Source organism: Chiloscyllium plagiosum, unplaced genomic scaffold (genome assembly GCF_037043375.1).
Source record: "Chiloscyllium plagiosum isolate Xiang-an unplaced genomic scaffold, Cpla_swu_hap1 HiC_scaffold_4, whole genome shotgun sequence".
Lineage (NCBI taxonomy): Eukaryota > Metazoa > Chordata > Chondrichthyes > Orectolobiformes > Hemiscylliidae > Chiloscyllium > Chiloscyllium plagiosum.
Window position 1 is genome coordinate 22,609,717 of NW_028270142.1, and position 15,537 is coordinate 22,625,253.

A 15,537-nucleotide genomic window follows, 5' to 3' on the forward strand; every position below is an offset into this window, starting at 1 on the left:
GGCCTCAGTGCTATTTCAGACAGCATTGGAATAATTTCATTGTGCCATTGTTATTAAAGTCATTTTAAACCTATCAGCTTCAAACACATTACACATTCCTTTAACAAGCTTTCTCTGAGCAGTGAAAGCTAGCTTAAAGTCATGTTAACCTCTCATAATTTTATCCCTTCTACGTAAGCCTGTAGCCACTCAACAGCATATAACAATCATTTCAATAAGCAGGCAGCACAAAGTTTATATGTTGCCAACATTGGGTAAGTATCAAATGCAGGTTAGTCAAGCATCACAATTTCTAAACCTGTTTTCAGGGATTAGTGAATTTTGAGGTGGATTGAGATGATTATATTGGCTAAAATTCAAGTTTTGGAGGTGGTTTCTAACAATTTTGACTGCACACTAGATGTTTTACAATTGCATTAACGTTAATTTTTCATGGACTGTGGTTAGGTTTCCATGCCCCGGTTTCTTCTTTGTTTGTGGATTGCTTTTTGAATGCTTAATGCCAGCTTGCACTGCTTTAAAGAATCATTTGGTGCCAAACAGTACTTTTGAAAAAAGCAGTGAAATTGACTGACCTGAAAACTTGTACTTCATTTTATTTCAGTTGAACAAATGCTTTGTATGATTAAAAACAAGTAAATAAAATGCTGGACAGTATAACTTTAGACAAGCCCAAGACCTTATATGCACTTGTGGAGGCTCACTAATAATGTCTAATTATAGTAAAACAACTGGTGGTTTGTAATTTATTATTTTAATTTAAAATGATAAAGCAGATGATAAAATACTTGACTGCCTGTGGGAAGGTAACACCAAGCTCAGTTAAGATCCATTATCTGCAACTGCACAACTCAAATAGTTTATTAAAATTGTCTAGTCTTCAGGATTGCCTTATTTAATTTTAACAAAAGATTTATTCCAATTGAAATGTTATGATCTCTATCTACCATGTTACTTCTTCCATTGCTGGTGAATAATGAAATACAAACTACACACGGAAGGAATGAGAAAAAATATGAATGTTTATTCAACCAATGTTAGCATTAATATAAGTTTTATAATATTGATCTCATTCAATGTTAACTTCTTAGGCCTGGATCTTTTCTTTTCAGTGGGTGTCTTCGAGCAAGTCAACAACTAGGCAGTTTATAGAGCAGCAAGTCTGGATCCTGCTCCAGCCAGGTAGTTTATAGAGCAGCTGCATGTCTCTTTCTGAGGTCAAGTCCCAGAAGAGGAAATCCCAGTCAGAGGCTGGCAGTTTTTATATATTTCAGCATCACCAAGATGGCCATAGCTACTATTGTGACGACACTCAAGATCCTGAGGATCAAGGCATCAGGTAATTGCTATTTCGGACCTAGTGGAGATGGTGAACAGAGCTGTCAGAAACAAAGACAGGGAATGGCTTTTAGTAAACACCCACAAGCCATGTGTCCAATCTTTTGATGGTGCACAAAGTAGTGAGAATCAAGCTAATCCCTGCGACACTCCAAACTAAGAGCCTAGCTACGTCAGTCAAATGCATTGATTCTTTATTGTCCCAGCTGCAGCTGAAAGCATTACAGTCTGACTGGGAATAAGCCATTAATCAATTCATAAACAGTGGACTTTGGCCTTGATGAAGCTTAGTTCTGGTAGAGGTAGGAAAGCGGCAGTGTCCCGGCACATCACTATCCTGCCTAATTAAGTTGCCTGTCACCTTCAGGAATGGACTATTCCAACCTGTTTACCATTTCTTCACAAGAAAGCCTTGGGAGTGTGTCTAATGTGGTTCCTACATTCTATAATCAAGATAAATACCAATAAATGGTGCAGCCTGGCAGGTTATTTGGTCTGACCCTTTCTCATATATGTATGCTGACACTTTCCTGGGTCTCAGTTCTGATCTCAGATAACCTTCTAGTAGGTGAAGTCTAAATATTAGATGGGTCCCATTAAACTGATTCCCTCCGAGTTATACATTTGATCTGCTTTTTCAGTATTATTTCAAACAGAGACTCGAAGTACTCACCCAGATTTAAATAAGAAACTAATTTTCTTGACAACAATCATACCCTTGTGACATTTTCTCTCATTGCAACTTAATTTATGATGGATATGTTTAGTGCTTGTCTCTTCGTTTCTCAGCAGTCTCCTGAAATTGAGGATAACTTGCTTCCTCTTGGCTGATCTGCTGCATGTCAGGTAGGAAGAGTTGGGCAGATGAGAGTTTTAAGGTTAATGTGCAATTTCTGATGTTTTTGATTTTGTTCCCAACAAAGCATCTCGATCAATCTGTTTGATGCCTTCCTGAATAAACCTCCACCATTTGTGTCAGTTGCAAGTCATGGATTCCCATGAGGCCACATGGATGTTTTATAATTTCAGAGAGGTTTTGATGATTTTGTCCTCCTTGGAATCTCATGCCATGACCTACTTCTTGAGTAGAGCAGTTGTTTTGGGAGTGTGGTGTCAGACAGACAAATGATGTGTCCTGTCAAACTGAACCAGTTTTAAGTGATCTTGATGCTAGGAATGTTGCTTGTGTCAGTGTTTTTACAAAGTAGCTCACTAGCATTGTTAGACACTAGAAAAAGCAGGTGTCCATTTTAATGGGTACAGGCAACAACATTAAAAGTTAGCTAAAATGTTTCTGTTTCAACTAGATTTTCAATGTTTCATTTTGTTTTCTTACTTACTGCTCGATTATTGTTTATTTGTTCATGGGATGTTGACATTTCTAGCTAGACTAGCATTTATTGCTCAGCCCCTTATTGTCCAGTGGGTGGTTAAGAGTTTACCACATTTATCTAGTCTGGAGTTCCATGTACAACAGAACAAGTAAAGATGACAGATTTTCTTCCCAAAAGGACACTGGAGAACTGGATAGTTTTTCATGACAATCAACAATGATTACATGGTCACCATTAGGCTCATTTTTGATTTATGATTTGTTTAAAACCTGCTGTGATGGGATTCAAATCCATGTCCCCAAAACATTGATCTGGGTTGGTAAATGATTAATCCAGTGAAATTACAATTCACCTCAACATACATTTTCGTGCTTTTACTGCGGGTCTTCCATTTGTTCCTACACCATGTATATCAATGGAGAACACACTTCTGCCATTTTTGTCAGAAGAAGACCAGAGATAAAGATCACAGAAGCACACAGTGTAGTCTGCAAGTTCTATCCTGCCTGACTATGCACACTACTGTGTTAATATATTCACTTAACCAGGAGCAGAACTTGCATAAGTTGTACTCCATAACTACACCTAAATCTTGAGCAAGAAAAAGGCTAGAGTAGGAAATGTTGACAGTTTTCATATCCTTGGAAGTTTTACTGGATGTGGTAGACTCTTCGAAGACATGAGGTACCTCATTATAAGCAGTGTTAAATTCTGTGTACTCTTCTGATGTATTGACCAAGAACAGATAATTAGTTTGAAAACAATAAATTGTGAAGGATGTACAATTTTATTACTTCATGATCTCGAAAACTTTACTATAATTTGTTATTTACCTAACAATGAACTTCATGCATTTCATGATCAAAATACATATTCATAATTGCCAATGATGTCTAGTTGCTTCTACTACCAGATCTGCAGCAGTCTCAATTCGAGAAGCAATGTTGTCAATGTGAACAAGATTGGATATTCTGTGCAATGATTTTCTTTTATTTCAGTACCTATAGACAGGCTGACTACTATGCATGGAATGGTGGACAGATTTGCTTTCAGATCCTGGCAATATGAATTGCCACTTTTGAGCATGTCATTTGTCAGCAAGGAGCTGTCTTTTGAAACTATACATCAGCTTATCAAGAAACACATGATGATTTTGTGGAGGAGGCCATCTGGGAAATATTGTAAAGTGATGGACTTGTGGAGGCAGGATGGCAGCACACAATTTGGAGAGAGAGAGAGACACAGAGAGAGAGAGAGAGAGAGAGAGAGAGAGGATGAGTTGCATGATACTATTCTGTTCACAGATCTCCTGACAGTGATACTAATATGGCACAGATAAATTCTGCATCATTCTGGTCATTCTGCTTCTCAGAAGGAAACAAAAGCATCATCTGTTTTAATGGTTACAACAACATCTGCAGAAGCAGCAACAGAAGCATTAGGAGCTTATACAGACTGCAGACTAATGTGCAGAGGCATAACAGCCTGTTCAAAAAACAGGTAGCAAGCCATGGCTCAAAACAGAGGCCGCTAGGGTTGATACAGCTGTTTGTAGGCCACCAGACCCAAAGATGTTTCAGAATGTCTTGGAAAGCTACTTTTTACTTTTGCCAAATGCTGGATGACTCCATCATTCTCAAGGATTAGGAGACAGCTGCCCTCAATTTTTTTGTCAGTGGATAATTGCAGGGAAATGCTGTACACCTCTGTGGAATTGTAAAGTTAGCCATTCATAAATATATATTGGAGGTCATTGATGCTCTGCTTGCTGAGAGTAACCTGAAGACAAATATGACATACCTGATTGTTGATACTTATAATGATGCCAGATGACTCAGTGTTACTCAAACCTGTCATTTTCATACAATAAACTAGACCTTGTTATATAAGATTGATTTAGATGTGCCGGCATTGGACTGGGGTGGACAAAGTTAAAAATGACACAACACCAGTTTATAGTCCAAAAGGTTTATTTGGAGGCACGAGCTTTCAAAGTGTGGTTTCTTCATCAGGTGGTTGTGGAGCAGAATCAAGATTCTCCAGTTTTCTCTCTACAACTAATAATTATAAAGACCCAAGATGCAGCTTAAAAAGAAGGACTGGTGTGAGCAAATTACCCTAACCACCAGCCATCTTTGATTTGTAACTCAGATACCAACATGATATGGTGATTAGCAGTGGGTATCATTAGTGAAATATCTCAAGGTAACAATGGTGGAGGGACACTAGTAGACCCAGAAGAAAATTACTTTTCAATACAAGTGAATTTGCCACTGTGTGAATATCACCACTTTTATACAAGACAGCTATCAGCTAACATGTGAAAACTGACTACCCACCTGAGTCCTGGCTAATGATACCTGTCAAGAATCAACAGACTGACCTGTTGCAGGCAATTTGTTCACCGGCAGAAAGGGAAGTGTAATGATAGAGCTCTCTAGTGTCCTGAGGTGAAAATCCCAGGATGTCTTTCAATCATTTCTACTCCTTGTGTCTGCCTACTGGCAAGACCTCATTGAGAAGAAGGGACATCAGGATTGAGGGTGAGGTGTCTCAGCCTACTCTTAGCTTTCCATTGATAATAAGCACTCCTTCCTAGAGGGTTGGATTGCAAGGCTCAGTGCATATCTGGCATGCAGAGAAGGTTCTGCTGATTGTGTGTCTCTAAACTGGCTACCACCTTTTCCATGGAGGATGCCAAGCTCTCACCTGCCAGAGCCACTCCAGTAGTTGGACAAACTTATCCATCTTGCACTCCAGACCAGTGAGGACTTCTGGTATCTCTCCATGATCTTCCTGAGCCTCGTTTTGCAGGTTGAATTTGTTACTTCTTATCAATTACAGAGATGTGTTGACTAAACGGGGCAGAACAGATGCCTGGTTTCTGACAGTCTTTTGAATGTCAGGGACCATGGGCATGATTTGCTCCCACAGCTGTTGACCCTGTCAATGATGTGGTCAGCAGATCGTATCCCTAGTGTCATTAAGCTAAGGTACAGACCAAGATGGCAGTCATCCTGCTAGTAGAGGATTCAGGTAAACAACTTGTCAGTGTGTCCTCCGAGGGTCATAGACTTCACTCTCAAAGCTGCTTATGCTGGGGATCCTCTGGAACATGTTCTATATTGCTGTCTGTTGACCACATGGCCCTATGGAAGAGACAAGAGCTATTTAGTTGGTGAAAAAGCACAACCCTTTCTGTAGAGGAATGTATGTGAGCAGCAACATTTCTAAGAGGAAGAGACGGCAATGTTGCCTTTTGCTTTCTGCTTTCTGCCATTTGGATCTCTCTATCAGCGTAGGAGTGATTATGATCCTTACCCTCCAAGAGGACCATATCTTCCTCAAATACATTGAGGATGCAGAGATCAGGAAAGTCTCCAGCAGCCTTGCCCCTCTCCTTCCTGCTGTGCACCATCTTTGTGCTTCATTGAGAGAAAGAGAGGGGTTGAGTGGATGGGAATGTGTGCCTAAGCAGATGATGAGCATGTATAACCCTGCAATGTGCTGCACTCTGATGAGTAAGTGAGTAGGAAGCACAGTGCCCAGTAAGCATTAAAAGAGTGTCAGTTCAAGGCGGGTGTTACCCCTTGGGAATATAGTGGTGTGGTTTGCATGAATATGTATAGTGGCCAAGTTAGATTGAGTAATGAGCTACAACGGTGAGGTTGCAGTGAGAAGGTGGTGGTCCTTATCCCTGAGGAGCATTATAGGTTATTCATTCTCATTGTGCACTAGATGTCATTACAGTGATGCCAACCAGGTGCACTGACCTCCTGTGTGATGTATCTTTTACTCTATGATATGATTGCTGAACTATAAGTTTGGATTCAAGACAGATTGGTCAACCAGAAGGCAAGACTTCTAACTGACAATGTTTGTTATGCATTAATATTAAACACTGCTGTATATGGTATCCATGGATATACGAGGTTCTGGTCTTAGAGTAAATTTAGGTAAGAGCTAATCTGCCTTCTTCATGTCCATGCACTCACAATACTTTTTCTCTTTCTATAGTGTTATAATCCCATCCATAATTTGTTATTTATACTTAGTGATGTGCAACTCTATGAAAGTATAACAATTTTGCTTAGTCATCCTGAAACCCTTAGACAAAATCCTGAGCCCAGATAGTGAGTCTAATGGGAAGCTTTAGTCAACCATAACTTGTTAAATGGAATGAAAATCTAGACTTTAGAAAAGCTCATTTTTTTAGCCTAGGGAGATATCATTAAAGCACGGACCCACCTTATAGTGCTTGCCAGACATCACTGGGAGAGCATTGGGGTGAATGGGGGATTGATGACCACAGTCTATTCTGAGGTTTCTGGTTTGCAATGAGTGACCAGCTGCATGGGTGGTCCTTAAATGTGGCCCTGCACTCAGTGGGTGAGAACCACTGCCCCTTATCCGCATTTGAGTCTTGGTATAACTCACCATATATTGTGCTTGCATGTGAAATTAGATTAGATTAGATTCCCTCCAGTACGGAAACAGGCCCTTCGGCCCAACCAGTCCACACTGACCCTCCGAAGAGTAACCCACCCAGACCCATTTCCCTCTGAAAACTCACCACAGGCCATGACAGATATGATACCATTGGTTGATGGTGTACTTTAACTCCAAAATAGAAAAGCCCAGCTTTTTTATTCCTCTTGCTTGTTTATTTTCTCTTAGACAAATATGACATAAATGATATCTGCACTGGGAACTAGTCAGCGTGAGAGTCTTAAGTTCTGCATTTATTTTTCAATCCAAAGTCTAGTTTTTCATTCCATTTAACAAGTAATTAAATATTACACATAAAGCAATGTTACACTATATTGTAGCTTTATGTTGGGGTGTCAAAGTTCTGAGAGCAGCTGTAGCTGGTTAATTAGTGGATGGTTTCATCCATTTTATTCAAACTTGGGCCAGTTGTTTACAGAATGTATACATAAATGCCTTGTTCAATAACTTCATTGACTGCTATTTTGGTTGTGCAGATTATAAAGTTGGAGTTTGATGATTTAGAAGGAAAGGTTATGGGGGAGCAAGAGGTGTTCCTTTCTTATTAAACTGTTTTAAACTTGCTTTAACTGACTCTCACCTTGGTACAGGCAAAGAAGATAATTAGTGAGCATTGGTTACTTTTCTAGTTTTCTAATTGTAATAGATTTTAAAGTTATGGGATGGCAGACCAGCTTGGCCAGGTGGAGTGCACATCCTGTGGAATATGTGAAGTTTGGATATACGGGATGTCTCAGGTGAACATATAAGCAGGAAGTGTCCCCAGCTGCACAAACATAAGCTCTGGATTTCAGAACTTGAGCAGAGGCTGAAGTCATTTTTGTGTATCCATGAGACAGAAGGACTATGTGGATCGCATGTTTAGAGATGTGGTCAGACTGCAGGTTAAAACAATACAAGCAGTGAGGCAATGGTTGAATACCAGGCAAGCAGTGTAGGAGGTCTCGAGTCTCTCTTATCTGCTAGTCAGTATTACACTTTTAGATCATGGTGAGGGAAAAGGAGCGTGCAGCTAGAGCCAAGTCAGTAGCACTGAGTGGTGGCTCAACTGCAGAGAGAGAGCAAGGAGAATGGAAGTGCAATAATGATAGGGGATTTCATAAGGCTATGGGCTTTCTCTATTTTTTAAAGGAGTTTAATTACAAATTTGTAATTTAAAAAAATTGTAATTACAAATTTCTGTTGCTTGGAATTTTTATTTCAACAAATTGAGAGAGAGAGAGTTTAGGGATGCTAATTGGCATCTATTTACCCTGGGAGGCTTTTATGAACCAACCGATTAAGCAGTTGTGCATTAGGTTTTCAATTTAGAAATAGAAGGAACATTTTCTTAATCTAATTTTGATCAGGTGAAATACCAAAATGTTGAGGGAAAGATAAGCTTTTCAGTCTCAGTGGGTAGTTTGCTGAAATTTAGGCTGAAGTTGGATGTGTGAATCAGTTGCCTCTGAGAAAAACTAGAAGTTAGGACTGTTAAGAAAGAGGTTACCTCAGTGCAAGGAATTTAACTTAAGTTCCTGACCACATGTATTCGATTAAATTCCCAAAGAGAGTATATGAAGCTAAGAAGATCGAAGCTCAGTTATATGATGGATCAAGAAAGTGGTTATCAGATTCTTACAGCTGGGAATTGAAGCCAGAGCTAAGTCAAACCTGATGTGAGATAGACAAAGTAATTCTTGCTGGTGTTTGGGTACAGTGCATTCTGCTATAATGCGACAGTTGTGTTCATCTGCAACCCCGCACTATAGAAAATTGCACTATGGGAGTACACTAAAGAAAATCGAGCAGCAAGAGATTGCTATAGAAAATTGCTATACTCATTCAGCAGAAAGTTTGCAAAATCCAAACACCATCCACAATTTGTAATCACATTATAGCCAATTCATGTTGACGAAATGCACACTTTACCCGTACTATAATAGGATGCTGTTGAGATTGATGGTATTTGTACCATGTGTTGCAAAACTTTTAAATGTGTGCTGTCTGTAAATTATTTGTTCTTTTTTATCTACACTTGTGTTCCAGTGACTGATTATCTTTTCAAGACCAAAAATGACAAAAAAAAGAACAAAATATGATTTATCAAGGCAGATTTCAGTCTGGGATCTGACTTGTTCAGTAAACATATCAGCCAGGATCATTACAATATGTGAATACAAGAAATATAGTGAATAAAGCTGAGCCAAGAACTCAGCCAGAAGCATGGCAGTGTGATATTGTCACGATAATGGGAACTTGGCTTAAAAAGGGACTGGGTGGCAGTTCATTATTCCTGGATATAGAGTTGTCAGGCAGGACAGAGAATGTGGTGAAAAAAGATAGAGATGTTTCATTATCAGTTAAATAGTCAATGACAGCTATGGAGAGATATGGTATATTAAATGTAGCATCTGGGCTGTTGTGTAGCAGTGGTTGGGTCCCTACCTCTGAGCTAGGAAGTTCAGGTTCAAGTCCCATCTGCCCCAGATGTGTGTCATAACATCTCTGAATGGCTTGATTGGAAACTACCTCACATTAAATGAGCCAATGTCTCGAGTGCAGAAACACAGAAGGTTCAACCAAACTGCTAAGTTAGACTATAGAACTATGTAAGATGCTGACTAGGGCACAATGGATCATCACAGTAAAGACATAATTGCTCTGGAGAGCATAAAAAGGAGATTTGCAAGAAAGCTGTCAAGGTTTGAAAATTGCAAGCTATGAGGAAATGTTGGAAAGCTAGGATTTGTTTCCTTAGATGACTTAATTGAGGTTCACAAAATATGGAGGAGGGTGGAGAAAGTGGATAGAGAAGACTTGTTTTCGCTAGAGGGGAGGTCAATTACTAGAGGGCATGGATTTGTGGTGATTGGTAGAAGGAAAAATGTTCACACCCAAAAGGTGGTGAGTTTCTGGAATGTATTGACCCACCTGGTGGATGAGACTGAAACCCTCAATTCATTTAAAAAGAACTGGGATTGGCACCTAAAGTACTGTAACCAGTAAAGCTCCCTAACTAGGTGCTGGAAAGTGGGATCAAAATGAGCTGATAGTTTATTCAGCCTGTGCAGACATGATGAGCTGAATGACTACTTTCGGTGTTGTAACTTTTCTCTGATTCTGCAACATCACCCCCTCATTCCTGATGAAGAGCTTATGACCGAAATGTTGATTCACTTGCTCCTCAGATGCTGCCTGAGCTGCTGTGCTTTTCCAGCACCACACTTTCGACTCTGATTTCCAGCATCTGCAGATCTCACTTCTCCATTATCACTCCCATGTTTCATTCCATCCACTGACAAACTAACCAAGCAATTTTTAATATATAGGGTTATTCTGAGCAGAGAGAAGTTCTGCCTCAAATTAGATACCTCAAACATATGAGACCAAGACCAGCAACAGGCATGTCAATGTGGCACTGCTTATTTCCCAGCCCTTCAGCAACACTCCTGCTGGACCCACCATGAGATGTACATTAGATGGGCACTGAATCTTCAGTCCCGGGAAATTTGAGTTTTGTCACTTAATATCAGATTAGACAAATAAAACTTTTGACAACAGGGTAAATAAAACCAGTGAAGGTAGAGATGGCATGCATTCAGTGTGTAGCATTAAATGTCTGAAGCGCATTTACAACTGACAGCCTGAAGTTTGGTCCTTATATTCCTTAGTTGGCTAAATCTTTCATTTCCATACAAATTCATGAGCACATGCAATCTTTCACCAGCAAATTCCATCAATTTCAAGTTATAACTTTCAACCAAGTGCTTAACAATGTTTAGAATTATTTGGCCAACTTAATTTGCATTTTGAGTAAATAAGGCTTCTTAGTATCCCTCATTGCATGTTTGTTTTTCTCTATCCTGGCAACTTAATCAGCGAGGACATAACATTGATTGCATTTGAAGACATCATCCACGAGAGAACAAAAAGAGTCACAAGGCACAAAGCTGCATTTCAATTTTGCTTCAGCATCACTTTGTAAATGCTTGCGTGTTCTCATTTCATTTATAATGTCTTGCTTTCATGCACTTAAGGAAAATGTCTCATACTAATGCAGGCAGAAAGTCTAAATTTTGTCAAGGTTCTTATGAAGATCAAGGGCAAAGTTCCAACTTAGGCTGTAATATATAAAATAACACGTGACATGCTATAGATTCAAACCCACTACAAACCGAAAGGCCAATGTTAATTTTTATTTGCTCTTTTTGTTTAAGACAGTAGTAATGGCAAGTAGATAAGCCAATCCAGCTGTGGATACACATTTGAACAATTGGAGAACAAACCAGTCCGAGACCCAGGGATGAATTAGCCTAGCGGTATTTTGGCTAGACTCACTGATCCAGGAATCCCAAGTAACGGTCTTGGGATCTGGGTTTGAATTACACCATTGCAGATGGTGGAATTTGAATTCAAGAAAAATCTAATGAGTCTAACGAAGACCATGAAACCATTGACAATTGTTGGGGGAAAATGAAACAACCTTGTTTACGAACATCCTTTAGAGAAAGAAACTGCCAGCTTACGTGATCTGAGCTACATGAGGCTCCAGAACCATTGGAATGTGGTTGACTCTTCACTACCCTTTGGACAAGTAGAAATGGATAATAAATATTGGCCTGGCCAGTGACACTCACAAGTATATGAATAAAAAAAAACAGAGATGGTAGTTATTGGGAAGATGCCCAGGTGGACCATATCGAGTATGAGATCTCTGATTGGGGCTGTCTTCCTGGGCTAATTAGGGAGCCCCAGCTGACAGATACAAACAGGAAATTTAGTAAGTCTCCTTTCTCTAGGGACTGGCTCTGATCTGGCTGGTCAGAGCCCATGTATTGTGTAGATGTAAATAAAGAATGACTTGACAAAAGGATACTAGCCTCTGTGTTGTTACTTCACAGACCAAACTAAATATTATGAACAGACATATATCCCACATTTCTATTTAAACTGTCCCGTTCAGCTACAGCACTCTGTGATGATTTGGAAAATGATTACATATGCCCTGTCCATAATAAGCACGAGAAAATCAAATCGAAACAATTATCACCCCATTGGTCTACAATCAGTTGACAGTAAAGTGATGGAATGTATTAACAGCAGTGCTATCAAGCAGCAGTTGCTCATCCACAATCTGTATACTTATGCTCAATCTAAGTTCCTGTGGGACCCCTAAACATCACATATCATGACAGCTTTGCACTAAGGATGAATAAAAGAATTGAATTACATGGATACAGCAAATGTGTCAGCCATTGACATTAATGCAGTATTTGATTAATTGTGGCACCACACTAGAGATATTTAAATCAGAAGGAAATCTATCTAATCATTGGAGTCATATATAGTACAAAGGAAAATGGTAATAGTTGTTGGAGGCCAATCATCTCATCCCCAGTATGTTGTTACTAGCATTGCTCAGGTTTGAGTCCTAAGCTCAAATACGTTCCATTTTGTAATGTATATAACGAGGTCAGCCAGGGAGACCTCGCAGAATATGAGTTCCCTGATTGTGGCTACTAATCTAGTCCAATCAGGGAGTTGTGGTTCTGTTCGCCGAGCTGGGAATTTGTGTTGCAGATGTTTCGTCCCCTGTCTAGGTGACATCCTCAGTGCTTGGGAGCCTCCTGTGAAGCGCTTCTGTGATCTTTCCTCCAACATTTGTAGTGGTTTGAATTTGCCACTTCCGGTTGTCAGTTCTAGCTGTCCACTGCAGTGGTCGGTATATTGGGTCCAGGTCGATGTGCTTATTGATTGAATCTGTGGATGAGTGCCATGCCTCTAGGAATTCCCTAGCTGTTCTCTGTTTGGCTTGTCCTATAATAGTCGTGTAGTCCCAGTCAAATTCATGTTGCTTGCCATGAAACGTCTGCAACACAAGTTTCCAGTTCGGTGAACAGAACCACAACAACGAGCACCCGAGCTACAAATCTTCTCACAGACTTTGAACACCTACGGGCGAGAGACGCTAAGACAAGCCAGGAAATGGGAATCCCGTGCCAACCGCCTAAGCGCCATACGAACAACTCCGGTTCCTGCATGAATGCCAAAAGAATCTAATCTGTGTCAGATACAGACCACCGGTCAACAACCCACAAGCCAGGGACACAGCCAGACAGAATGGATTCAGGATGATCCAGGTAATGATTACAGATGCTCACAACAGACTTCACAAATACAGACAAGAAATTGCATGCCAAAAATCATTAATTTCAAAAACCACCAATCAGGAATGGACCCGGACCATAGAACAGGCCGTCACCATAGGACAGAACAGGACCACACAACGCAAAAAAATGGCACTAAAAGAAAAAATGGCCAAACTAACACACAACACACACCTGGGTTAGAAACCTCTCCCACAGACAGCTCACAGACACGGAAAGAACAATACTGGCCAAGGGACTCAACTACAACCACAGGGACGCCAAGACAGCAGACTTCCTAGCAGCACTAGAATGCACACTCAGGAACAATGGACTGACAGAAGAGACACAACAAACAGTGAGACAAAGTATCGTACCTCTGATAACAAGGAAAAGACAAACACATAACCTCAACACCAAGGAGAGGGAAGCACTAAAATCACTAAGAAACGATAAGAACATAATCATACTACCAGCAGACAAAGGCAGAATGACGGTCATCCTGGACAAAGCAGAGTACATCCAAAAAGCGCAACAACTACTTGCAGATACCAACACTTACCAAAAGAGGGAGTTTGACCCTACCCCACAGCTCACCAATAGGATAAACAACACACTGAGGAACCTACAAAAAAACGGACAGATAACCTGGTTTGACCTACAAAGAATGAAACCTGAAAGCAACAACACCGCCAGATTCTATGGACTACCTAAAGTGCACAAACCAGACATCCCACTCAGACCCATAGTATCACTACCAGGGACACCATCACACAAACTGGCTAAAGAACTACAGCAGAAACTGAAACACCTGATCAGCGGATCCAGATAATCTATACAATCAACACAGGAATTCTTGGACATCATCAGAAATATACACATAGACAAGGAAGAAACTATGGTCTCATTCGATGTAACGGCACTGTTTACCTCTATCGACAAAACCCTAGACAGAGAAACAATAGCCAACCTGCTGGACATACAGAACAGACAACGAGACGGGGAACATTAGATTAGATTACATTACATTACAGTGTGGAAACAGGCCCTTCGGCCCAACAAGTCAACACCGACCCGCCGAAGCGCAACCCACCCACACCCCTACATTTACCCATTACCTAACACTACGGGCAATTTAGTATGGCCAATTCACCTGACCTGCATGGCCAATTCACCTGACCTGCACATCTTTGGATTTGTGGGAGGAAACCGGAGCACCCGGAGGAAACCCACACAGACACAGGGAGAATGTGCAAACTCCACACAGTTAGTCGAACATATCAACAAAGACTGCATACTCAAACTACTGGACCTGTGCCTCACAACACACTTCACATTCAACAACCAAATATATGAACAAATCAATGGCACACCCATGGGCTCACCCATCTCTGGACTCATAGCAGAAGCTGTAATGCAAAGATTAGAACAAACAGTCTTACTGCAACTTCAACCCAAACTCTGGGTCAGATATGTGGATGACACCTTTGTAATCATTAAAAACATAGAAATAGAGAACACACACCGGATCATCAACGCCACACTCACAGGAATCCGATTCACTAGAGAGGAAGAAAAGGACAACCAACTCCCCATTCCTAGACATGATGGTACAGAGAACACCGAACGGAGAATTCACCACAAAGGTACACAGGAAAGCCACACACACAGACCAAGTCCTGAACTACAAAAGCAACCACCCCAACACACACAAAAGAAGTTGCATCAAGACACTATTCAAAAGGGCCACAACACACTGCAGTACACCAGAACTGCAAAAAGAGGAAGAAGAACACCTATACAATGTATTCGCCAAAAACGGATATCCGCGCAATTTCATCAACAGATGCCTAAGGGAAAGACAACGGAATGAGGACATGCTGCAACCAAAAGGACTAGCCACACTACCATACATCAAGAGCATTTCCGAACTGACAGCCAGATTACTGCGACCAGTAGGACTCATAACAGCACACAAACCAACAGCCACTCTCAGACAACAACTCACCAGAACGAAGGACCCAACACCCAGCATGAGCAAAACCAATGTATGTACAAAATCCCATGCAAGGACTACACAAAACACTACATAGGACGAACAGGAAGACAGCTAACGATCCACATCCATGAACACCAACTAGCCACGAAACGACACGACCAGCTATCCTTAGTAGCCACACACGCAGATGACAAGCAACATGAATTCGACTGGAACAACACTACTATGA